This window comes from Canis lupus, chromosome 4 (assembly GCF_048164855.1).
Source record: "Canis lupus baileyi chromosome 4, mCanLup2.hap1, whole genome shotgun sequence".
Taxonomy (NCBI): domain Eukaryota; kingdom Metazoa; phylum Chordata; class Mammalia; order Carnivora; family Canidae; genus Canis; species Canis lupus.
The window spans coordinates 45,003,710-45,016,479 of record NC_132841.1 but is presented as its reverse complement, the minus strand read 5'-3'; the positions used below and the strand labels follow the sequence as shown (position 1 = coordinate 45,016,479).

The 12,770-nt window shown below is 35.6% G+C and overlaps 1 protein-coding gene across 3 annotated transcripts in view; it reads left to right on the top strand.

Moving 5' to 3' along the window:
• Positions 1-12,770, top strand: part of TENM2 (teneurin transmembrane protein 2) — a 1,505,907-nt gene that overhangs the window by 665,269 nt on the left and 827,868 nt on the right. The window lies entirely within an intron of this gene.

Here is a 12,770-nt window from a genome sequence, read left to right as displayed (position 1 = left end):
CCAAAAGGATCTTTGAAATTATTTTAAAAAGAAGAAAATCGGCATTTAGAAGGCAACACATATTGGTTAAATATGTATATTTTTAAAAAACACACGCATATGATGCTGACAAAACTATGTTTCTTTTTATTTAGAGTTGATGAAAAGTAGCTAAGTCATCTCAGATGAGAAGACACTTTAAGTTGGAGGATCCCTCTTTTAGTTCTGAAAAGATTTAAGGAGAAGCTACTGGAAACTCAGCATTATACAAAACCGTTGTGTTTGTCTCTTTGCATGTATGTGTCTGTTTTGGGTTCATGAAGGGTAGTTCAGTTGGGAGAAGGGCCATTACTGAGAAGAATAGACATCAAGAAATACAAACTGATCAAAGTCCAGAGAGATGGTTACATAAGGCCATACACAAAAGTGCCAAAATGAGTACTATAGATCTTTGGTAGTGTACAATTTTAGGGGAAGGAAGACAAGGGAGACCTGTGCTGACCTTTTGACTTGAACTCCTTTGGTCATCTTAGACCAAGGAACATTCCCGTTAAAGCCTAAGCCACTGTTCCAGTTATGCTGTCCCATCCAGTCAAGTCAGAATGCATGTAAAAGGTCCCACTTTCTCTTTGTTTCCACATACAAACACTTCCCTCCTGGGAGCTCTCAACCAGTATAAGTCTCTCAGAAATATAATGTTTGATTTGGTGAAGAGCTGATTTCTTTGTAACATAAAATATATTCTTCTATGTTCTTCCTCCCTTCTCAACCCTGATCTCTGCCCTCAACACTTTAGGCTCAGTTACTGTATCAGTGAGCTAATTTCTTTATTTTTTCATTTCACTGTCTTGTTAAAATTAGCAGGATTGGGTTTTCAAAATGTGATTTGAGCATCATGGTTCACAAGGGTGTAGGAAATATTAAAATTTCTATTTCTATTTACTTTTCTGTACATTTATCCTTTAAAATTCTATTTCTGAGTATGTCTTATCCTGTATACATTAGCATATGTGCACTCACATACACACACGTGATGGATTGTATAAATGCAACAGTGTATACATTGGATATGTCTCCAAAAATTTTATATTGATATAGGCATATGACAAAATTTTAAGTGAATATTGTTTTAGACATTTTATTTCCCAGGAGATTAAGTCTAAGCAGACAGACTCTCCTTGGAATATTTGGAGAATCCATTATCTTGTGGTAACCTGTTAGACTGTCTTTCTTATTGTTCATAGCTATCTGTATGGATCGTACCTTACTATTTTTTTTATGCAGTTTCTATTTTCTTCTCTCAATTCTGTGTCAACTTTCACTTCTTATATGGATAGATAAAAATATGTACTTTGCTGTTTATTGAAGAAAGCAAGCACCCCAATACATTTATAGAGAAAATTTCTACCTACTCTCAGTAGGGAAATAAGAAAATAAACATTACATGTGTCAGCAGACTGGAATAATAGGGGAAGCCTTGAGGAGGCGGAGTTTTAATTAGGCTGTAAATGAGGGTTAGAGTTTATATGAGTGGAAATGAGATGAAGGATATTCCAAATGAAGAAAAAAACGATGGGTATGGTTGTTGGAGAATGAAGAAGTGATGTAAAAATGATGATGATTTTTCAGGAATATTCCTTTCCATCAAATTCCAATTCTAGTCAGACTAATGAGAACATAGTGATTTTTTATTGGACTGTAGCAGAAATTTATCAATAGATGTGTAGGGACCAGATGACCAAGAAGTTTGACTTTCATCCTAAGAAAATAAGGTCTGACCAAGAAGACATGAGAGAATTACTGGCAGTTTGTTCAAGCAGAGATTGTTGTGTTTTAGGAAGCATCCAATTAAAGCATACATGTACACACACACAGGTGTTTGGACAGGAAGGTAACAAAATGAGAAGTAGTAATATCAGAGAAGGAAATAGTAATTCAAGTAGGAGGCCATAAGAACTTTCTGAATTACAGAGATTCTGGTTCCTACTTTTTGGTATTTTGAGAGGAGAAATTAACCCCTGGCCACCATATGAATGGTGAATATAATTAAAATACTAAAATATGAAAAGCATCTAATTTGAAGCTCATGGAGTACAGGTACTATCCCTGATGATCTCCTATGGTGCTTACACACACAACAGAGTGTTATAACAGCTAGACCCAGCATTTAATCATTTATCAAATGATTAAATGATAGCATCTAGGGACACCTGGTTGGCTAAGTCAGTTAAACGTCTGACTTAGGCTCAGGTCATGATCTCTGGGTCCTAGGATCAAGCTCCTTGTCTGGCTCCATGCTCAGAGGTGAGTCTGCTTGTCTCTTCCCCTCTCCCTCTGCCCTTCCCCCTGCTCATTCTCTCTGTCTCTGAAATAAATAAAATATTTTAAAAAATTAATAGCATCTAGTATTGTTGTATGTAAGGAAAATAGGTCATAATGGAACAGTTAGCGTGTTGTAGTTCATTAACAGTTTCTTGAAGATTCTTTCTGCTTCTGTGTCCTTATTGCTTTTTTTGGAGTCATATATTCATACACTTTATTTTTTTAAATTTTTTAATTTTTTTCATACACTTTATTATAAGTTCTCTTGTAACTTATAATAGTGATGTTTGCCTTCTCATCCCTAAACTTGTATTTTTATCTTTCAGATCTTTTAAAAGTCAGACTTGACAGGAATATATTTATTTTTCTTTCAAGCTTTCTGCTTGTCTTTATTAGTCACTCTCACTTTTTCTTTTTTATTAAATTCATTATTTTTAATTCTCTCATTTTTTACTTTTAGAGTATATTTTGTTTTTGTCTAGCTTTTTAATATTAATACTAAGCTTTGGTACTTTCAGTCTTCCTCATTAAACAATAATAAATAGATTTGCCAGGTCTAGTAGGATGTGATATGAAGTAGTATCCTTTTCCTTGCTTTTTGAAGAGTCCTAGCCATCTGGACTCCTGAAATAAATTCCAACAGTTACCAATTTTTCACTTCAGTACTAGCAGTTATTGAAGACCAAATTTTTATTGTTAATATTTATAATGTACAGAGTAATATATATACATATATATTAAATGGTTATGTAAATAACATATTAATATGTAATACATAGGTACTATATACAAATATACATATGTGTAAAAATGTAACATAAATATGTAAAATGTATGAAAAAATATGCGTGGATGATATTAATATTTCCATAGAGTTGGAATCATGATTTGCATGCCCTATGTAGCCTTAATTTTTTCAGTAAATATAAACATTTTTCCATGACATTAAATATTTTATGCAATAATTAACAGATGCATAGGGCTCCTTTAGCATAATACTTTTTTTTCAAATTTCTTTTATAGGATATGTAACTTATTTTTACTTTAGAAGTAGTAAAGAACAGTGTGATGAATAAAATCCTTATAGCTAAATTCCTGTTCACATTCCTAATTCTAATCTTACAATAAATTCATGAAAAATTCAGACATATATAGTTATACAAAATTGTAATTCTTTTCAACTAGTTTCCTGGTAGAAAAGTTTATACTTGCACCAGCACTGTGTGAGAATCATGTGGGACACATACTAGTGCTCAGGAGTCACTGGAAACTATCTTAATATTTTTTCTATTTCTTGATGAAAATGAAAATATATTTATTCTGGTTTTGATTTATTTGAGTATAAGTGAGGCTGAGCAACTCTCTATGTGCTTATTAACTGTTTATATGTCTACTTGATGATTTATATTTCTTCTTCAGATGAGAAGATGTTGGATTGTTCTCATTGTTTAATTTGCCTTAACTTTTTATAAAGCCCGAAGTAATCCCAGAATAAGTCCTATTGTACTTTGTTATTTATATATATGGTTTAAAATGTTCATTTACAGGTGTGAAAATCACTTGGCTATGTTCTCAAAATTATGCAATGTATTTCCTTTTTTTTTTTTTAATGTATTTCCTACAGGATGGAATACTCCTATAGGAAATACTCCTATGTATGTATGTATACTCACACACACACACATATATATATGTATACCTCACACAGGTATACATATATACCTGTGTATATATGTATGTATGTGTATATATATATGATATATAGATACACACCATGTATATGTTTATGTGGCATTCATATATATGTATATATGTATATATATGTACATTCATATATGTACATAAACATGTACATGGTCTTGACCTGGAGATCTCAGAAATTAATTTAATAAATCAGACTAAAACTAGAAAAGAATTTAAAATGGTTGCGTAGACCAAGGAAAAATAACTAGCTCTTTGTAGGATAAGACATTTTTTTCCATATTAAATATTTCAGCTGTTGTTCAGAATTCAGGACTTTATTTCAGATTGTTAATTTATAACAAACCAAGGATAGAATTGCCTTCCACATGATGAAAGGAAATTCACATCTGCTAAGACAATCTGCAAGGCACCTTGAGGAGATAGAATCGAGTAAATGATGTATTAAATATTCTTAAAACTTTCTTCATCTATATGGTGCCTTTGATTCAATGAGGATAGTAATCATAAACACAGTGGTATCCCAGCTATTGGTATTTTTACAAAATAGGTAGCTTTGCATGCAAGATAAATATCTCAGTACATAAGGAAAAATTTCTGAAAATAATCATGTGGAAGCAATTACTATTATAATAAACATATGGCTCTACTAATATAGAGTGTGGCTTAATAATTGATGTTATAGATATAAAAGGGTAGGAAAAGTTCCGTATTCTAGGGCATCCCTTTGTACATTCAGAATGGAAAAGACCCTAGTGAAATGCACAACAATTAAGAGAATACAGGCTGTCTGCCACTTCCGCTGATACACATTTATGGCTATGAACAAAAAGGCACATTGGGAAGACAGAAGTATACAAATCAACTTAATCTGTCCCTTTTTGGTATTTCACACCCTCCACAATATAGTCCAATTTTATGTTTTTAGCCCTTGCTCCCACTTCTCCTCTAAATATATTTTCAGCTCTAACCCAACTGGGTTACATATTTTTTCCAGAGCACACTCTTTCCTCCTCTGTGTCTTTGTACTTTTGCCTTAGCTTTGACTGCTATCCCAAAGCCACCTGTCTATAATATTCTCATTCATCATCAAAGAATTATCTAAGATGCTAAGTCCTCTTGGACTTGGACTCAAGACCATTCTAGTGTCTTTAATTGTATGTCAACACCTACCCCTTTGGACTGCTTAGCATTTCATTTATCTATTTCTTTTGGAACTTGGGGGAAATAGTGTAGCCTTTGCCAATATAAAGAAGTAAATGATTTGAAATTAATTTGAGAGGTAAAATATACAGAACTTGATAGGAGTTTGAATGTAGGAGATAATGAATAAGAGCTGTCAAGAATTCCTGACTTTTAACAATTCAATGGATACCTAAATGTTCAGATATGGAATCCTTGGAGAGGACCAAGAGTTCCATTTTGGAGATTGGTAAGTAACATAAGATATTCAAGTAGAAAAGTAATGTGGATAAATAAGTAATTGTTAAGAATGGAACCTAGGAGAGAGATCTGAACTGGAGACATAAGCTTGAGAATGAACATCAGAATAGTGATATATATATATATATATATATCTGGAAGTAGATAAATTCACACAAGGAGAAGGGCAGAGAGAGAAGAGTAGAGGGCCAGGAGCAAACTGAATAACTCTTAATACTTGGATGGAAGACAAAGAACATTCAAAAGAAACTGAAAGCATGGTGACTTGCACATAGTAGTTCTGTATTCATTCTCGCTTATGTGATTTTCACTAGGACTCCAAAGGGGTTCCATTGTTGGTGTGGCAGCAAAGTCTCTCAACCCAAAGTCTTTTTTTGTTTGTTTCTTTTATCTCTGACTGCTGTTTTGTAATTAAAAAGGGTAAAATTGGATGAGCTTGTACATTTCAGAGGAAAGGGAGAAAAAAATTAATTTAAAAAGGGATAGTGGATCAAGAACATAAACAGTGAGACAGAATTCCCCATATGAGTGGTAAACTGGTCTCTTGGGTAATTTAAATGTATTGAGTAGTGAGTAGCAACAACATTTAAGTATAAAATTTTAGTGCGTTCAAAATATTTATTGATGGGACACCTGGGTGGCTCAGCAGTTTAGCGCCTGCCTTCAGCCCAGGGCGTGATCCTGGAAACCCGGGATCGAATCCCACGTCGGGCTCCCCATGCATGGAGCCTGCTTCTCCCTCTGCCTGTGTCTCTGCCCCTCTCTCTCTCTCTCTCTCTCTCTCTGTGTGTGTGTGTGTGTGACTATCATAAAAAAAAAAAAAAGAACACAAACAGTGAGACAGAATTCCCCATGTGAGTGGTAAACTGGTCTCTTGGGTAATTTAAATGTATTGAGTAGTGAGTAGCAACAACATTTGAGTATAAAATTTTAGTGCATTCAAAATATCTATTGATGGGACACCTGGGTGGCTTAGCAGTTTAGCGCCTGCCTTCGGCCCAGGGCCTGATCCTGGAGTCCCCGGATCGAGTCCCACATTGGGCTCCCTGCATGGAGCCTGCTTCTCCCTCTGCCTGTGTCTCTGCCTCTCTCTCTCTCTCTCTCTCTCTCTCTCTCTCTCTGTGTCTGTCATGAATAAACACATAAAATCTTTAAAAAAAAAGCTATTTATTGAGCACCTACCATGTATTATGCTTAGGATTTATCATTAACAAACTGGAAAAATATTTCTACCTCTTGTAACTTTAGTTTTACTTGGAGAGATAGACAATAAAAACGGTGAGAGAGAGAGAGAGAGAGACACACAGAGAATGAGAGAGAGAGAAATGGAGAACAGAAAAGGAAAGGAAAAAAGGGAAGGATGGGAGAAAGAGAAGGAAAGGGAAAAAGAAAGGAAAGAGAAAGAAGGAAGGGAATAGAAACTCTACTAATGCTGAAAAACACTATGAGAATTTAAGGTAGTTGAGAGTCTGTATCTCCACAGACTGGAGGATGTCAGAAAAGGCTTCTTGAAAAGCTAACATTTGAAGAAACCCAAACTTAAAGGATTCAAAGAATTTAGCTGTGAAAGGATATTCATTATGCAGATTTCTGGGAATATGCCATCCCAGGTGGATGGAAGAGCTAGTTCAAACACTTTAATGCAGGACCATTCCTGGTGCCTTCAAGGAAATCAAGGTGATTGCAGAAGAAAGCAAAGTGGGAAGAATGGTAGGACATGAGGACAGAGACAAAGGTGGAGCTAGGTCATGTAGGGCACCATAGATAATTTTAAACTGTGGCTTTTATTCTGAGGAAAATGGATATCCATGTAGAGTTTTGAGCATAAGAGTGACATGATCTGACTTTCCATTTAAAAATATCACTCTGGGTATTGTGTTTAGAATAGAGAGTGATAAAGGCAAAGTTGGGAAGACCAGTTAGGAGGCTATTGCACTAACCAAGACAAAAGATGATATGGTATCTAGGACCAACAGATGTGGTGATAAATGGTCTGATTCTCAGTATATTTTGAAGGTAGAGATAGTATTTCCAGATACACTGGCTGAGAAGTGTATGAAAAAGAGAAGTCAAGGATGACTCCCAAGTCCTTTGCCTATTTCGTAATTGGGTTATCTGGTTTGGGTTTGTTTGTTTATTGTTTGTTTGGTTGACTTCTTGTTGTGTTGTTATTTTCTATTGAGTTGTAGGAGTTCTTTACATTTTTTATATTATCCCTTAGCAGATTATTGGAATGTCTTGCCATTTATTTGCATCTTCTTTAATTTCTTTCATCAAAATTTTGTAGTTTTAAGTGTATACATCTTTCACCTACTTAATAAGTTCATTCCTAAGTATTTTATTCCTTTTGATGCTATTATAAGTGGAATTATTTCCTTAATTTCCCTTTCAGATAGTTTGTTGTATTTTAAAACACAACTGATTTTTTTCATGTTTATTTTGTGTCCATCAATAAATTCATTTATTTTTAACAGGTTTTTTTTTTTTTGGAGTTTTTGGAGTTTTCTGCACGTAAGATTACATCATTTGCCAATGGATAGTTTTACTTCTTCCTTACCAATTGAATGCCTTTTATTTCTTTTTCTTGCCTAGTTGCTGTGGCTAAGATTTCCAGTATTATGTTAAGGAGAAGTGGTGAGAGTGGGCATTCTTGCTTAAAGGTCTTAGATCTTAGAGGAATAAGTTTTCAGTTTCATCAAGAAAGTTATGCAAGCCAACAAGCATATGAAAATATGGTCAACATCACTAATGAAACGTCACTATGAAAATATGGTCAACGTCACTAATAATCAAGGAAATATAGATTAAGATCATCATAGGACATCATCTCACACTTGTTAGAATGGTTGTTAACAAAAAAAATGAAAGATAAAAAGTGTTGGCAAGGATGTGGAGAAATTTGAACTCTTATGCACTATTGGTGAGAATGGAAAATGGTGTAACCTCTATGGAAAACAGTGTAAAGTTTCCTCAAATAATTAAAAATAGTATTTCCATATGATCTGGCAATCAGACTTTTGGCTATTCACCCAAAAGAATGAAAATCAGGATCTTAAAGAGATTTTTGTGCCCCATATTTGTTGGGGTATTATTCACTATAATCAACATGGAGAAATAATCTAAACATCCATTGATGGATGAAGGAATAAAGAAAAAGTGGCATGTACATACAATGAATATTATTTGGCTATAAAAAATAAGGAAATCCAGCCATATATGAAAACATGAATGAACTTCAAAAACATGATGCTATGTGAAATACGTCAATTATAGGACAAACATTGCATGATTTCATTTATATGAGGTTAATTAATAGTAAAACTCATAGTATTGGAAAATAAAATAATGGTTGCCAGAGGCTGAGGGCAGGAAAAATTGAGATTTGCTGTTCAATGGGTATATAGTTTCAGCTATGTAAGACAAATAATTCTGAGATCTGTTTTACAGCATTGTTTTTAAAATTAATGACTCTGTTCTGTACACTTAATAATTTGTTAAGAAGGTGATCTCATGCTATCTGTTCTTATTACAAAAAAAAAAAAAAATCCTTAATTCTTTGGCCTGAACAACCAGAGGCATGGATTTTCTGCCAACAGCAATGGTAAGTTCTATTAACTGAAACTGAAGTGAAACAAATTTTGGAGTGGAAAGTAGTGAAAGACTGAAAGACTGAATGTGGTGGCATTAGTAGAGAATAGAATAGAATACGATGACAAGAACAAAACACACCAATAAAGACAACAATTTCCATGAGTCTTGCTGCAACTTATAGAAGGGGAGGCAAGAGAGTTCTTTTTTTTTTCTTCTTAAATAAGAGAGAACTATATATTTGTGTGTTGGAGAGAATGGTCCACTAGAGAAGGAAAGATCTATTGATAAAAGATGAAAGGATAAGATCTCTTTCATAAGTGCAAGAGCATGGAAAATTCATCTGTTATAAAGAGAGAGAGCAGATTATGGTAGATGAGAAGATACATGATAGAATTCTGTGGGATTTCTCCAGTGATTGCTTCTATCTTTTCAGTGATGTATGACTTCTGAACATCAAAGACAGGGTTGGAGGGGGAGATGTAAAAGAGAAAAGTGTGAAGAAGTTACTAATAGAGTGGGACACCATTCTTCATTACTCTTCATGGTCAGGGTGTGTGTGTGTGTGTGTGTGTGTGTGTGTGTGTGTGTGTGTATTTTGATCCATATTTTATTAACAAGTGCAGGTACAAAGTAGGTAGCATTTGATTTAACTAAGGCTGTGAGTTTTACCAAGCCAACACCAAACATCATAAAGCAATAGAGGGGCAAGCGGGTACAAGGAGTAATTATAATGATTACAATTCACCACAAAAGCTAAGGATGGGAAGGAAAATATGATGGGATGAGAGAAGGTCAGAAAATAAGTTGATTGGAGGTTCCAGTGAGTATCAAAAGACTAATAGGGTCAGGATATGTCTCTCATACCCTTTAGCTAAGAAGATAGACAGTGGGGAATAGAAAGGGGTTTGCATGAAATTAAGATTGAGGAGGGATTATAGTCACCAACAATGAAAAGGTAAGACCATGAACATGAGTAGCTGAGTCTGGATGGAAGATAAAAAGAGTGGCAAAAGCATTTCAAAGAAATAAAAATGAAGGTATTAGAAGATCACCTACATGTGTGTTGAGATAGCCACCACAATGGTAAGTGACAGAGAGCCAGGAGTTGAATTTATCATGACAAAGGAGGAATAATGGCAGAGCTGAGATATGGTATCAGCAAATGAGGGATAATGTATGTTATGATCAGATGGCAAGAGACTCAATGCTCTTCAGAGCATTGAGGAGCATGATCTACTGGTGAAAAGGAGCAAGTCCCTTTTTCACATCTACAGTCCTGGTGGTATGAGGGCAAAAGAAGGAAAGACTACCACCAATTGAGCACACTCCAGGGGGAATAGTGTCCTTACGGAGAGTAGGTTTTCCACTGGAGCAAGAATGTGAAAGAAACATTTGGGGAAATGGTTGAAATTTTTTTCAATGATGAAGTACCTAAAAAGGATTTAAGGTGAACAATGAGGGCAGGGCTTTAGATGTTAAAGGATAAGGATCTCTTGAGCTTCTTTTATCCCCTGATGATGGGGTTAGAAGGACTAGGAGAGGTATAGTTTAACCCTAGTGTGTAGATTCACTATTGATCCTAAAAAAATATTCTCAATCTATTTCTCTCATTTAAGGCAATGGTCAACTTGTGATGCTGGAGAAGGCATGGAGTCACCCCTTATTCAAAATAAATGGGAACAATCTAAGATTGTACTTACACACTCTTTATAATACTTTTTATCATAAACTCTGTGAGTCTAGGATACGTTGGGGCCAGGGTAGCATAGCTATTAAGTACAGAGCTCTTGGAGTCAGAGAGCCAAGGATCTGAGACCTGGCTCTGTTTTTTATCGGCCCTTGCCACACTACCACTAAGCTCTTGAAACCCTTGTTTCTTTTTCCGTAAAATGGGGATAACAGTTGTACCTCTCCCTTATTCTTATAATTATTAAATGAGATGAAGTATGTCAAAGAGCAAAGTGCCTGGCGTATGGTAAACACACCATGTGTAGTGATTATTCTTATGTTATTCTTATATTACTGTTTTTAAAAGTTTTCTTTGTTGCCATATTTAATCAATTTACACTTTTTTTAAAGTTTATAGATTTATCACACACAAGTGATTCAACATGATTTCTGATCCTCCTTCATAACCCTTGGCTATCAGGTCACTGGACAGAAATGTAAATCCCTGTTCTTAGTTGTTCCCACAGTAAAAGTGATGGGGATTAGATCATTTCCACTTAGTGCAGTCATCCTCTTTTCCTGGGAACCTGTCACATATGGGAGGTCTGCCTTGTATATCAAAAAGGGATTCTAAAAGGTGATTTCATTTGTGCTTTCATTTTTCTCTTCAAGGAAAGGGAGTTAAATATTAATTAAGAAGTCTAATCCAGTAAATATGGAGATGCGACCATCCTAGACTCACAGAGCTTATGAGTTATAAAAGTTGCTGTGAAAGGGATCAAAGCCAATAGTAAGCCAGGATGAGCAGAGTGAGGGGCAGAGCGAGATGTGGGATGAGATCAACCATGCAGGATACCCAATCCGAGTCTGCAGTGCTGAGTACCTTTCGCTACAGTGGAACACTGCAGCACCGCTCCTCCTGAATACCAGTCATCAAACATTTATTGAATATCTACTACATGCTGGGAACTGGAAATACAAAGATAAATTTCACATAATCCCTGCCCCCAAGTAATTCACATCCTAGCAGGAACGAAAGAGACCTAAATGGTGACAGGAGGCAGACTAGCACAGTAATTAAGCACATTTCTTTGAAATGAGATTGTCTGGGTTTTAAAGTGCAGTTCTGCCACTTGCTTGCCTTTGGGACATGGAAAATTACTTCATCTCTCGGAGCCTGAGTCTCTTTATTGGTAAAATGGAAGTACCTACTACCCATGGATTTGTTGTGACGAGTTAACGAGTAAAATGTTGATATGGGCTCAATGCAGCGCTTTCTATCTAATCGGGAGATAATACATATTATTGTAGACGGTAATATATATTTTTATGTGAGTAAAGATTTCACAAAGAAGTTATTTGGGCTGGGCTTTGAAGGTAGAGGAAGATCATTCCAGTCAGAAAAGAGAGTAGGTGACATCTTGAGCTGAGAATACACTAGAACTATAAATTCAGAAGTATGACTGCACTGATATGGTTGGGGAATGAAGAATGGCCTTATGATGGAGAAGAGAATAGTGGGCTGGGAGAGAAATTGTAAGTGAACAAAGAGAAGACTGGAAAGATCACTGTGGGCCAGCTTTTGGAAAACAGAGTTGCATGGAAAAGGTCTTTCACTTCACCATGTAAGCAAGTAGGGGCCACTAGAGGTTATTAACAAAAGAGTGACTTGATTAGATTTGTTTTTTAGAAACACCACTCTAAATGTAAAATCTATATTGGGAGAAGGAGGGCATAGGCCAGAAAGAGGAATGAGAAGGCTGAGTCAATAACCGTCCCCTCTAGGACAGCGAGAGTGATGGGAAGGAAGAAGTGTAAAGGCAGAGTCCCCCAGCCTTAGCAATGGCCAGCAACTGACTGCAGTGGGCAGAGCTTGGCCAAAAGTGGGCTGATTCAAGAGGGACTCAAAGGACAGCAACTAAAATAAGTAGGTTAGGAGAAAGTTGGTAAAAAACACAGAGGCAGGAAGAGGAGAACATCTCTTGGGGAGACAAGTTCAGTTTTGGAGAATATGGAGGACAGATTTTCTTGGACTTCTCTATGAGGATATGAAATAGGCACTTGGA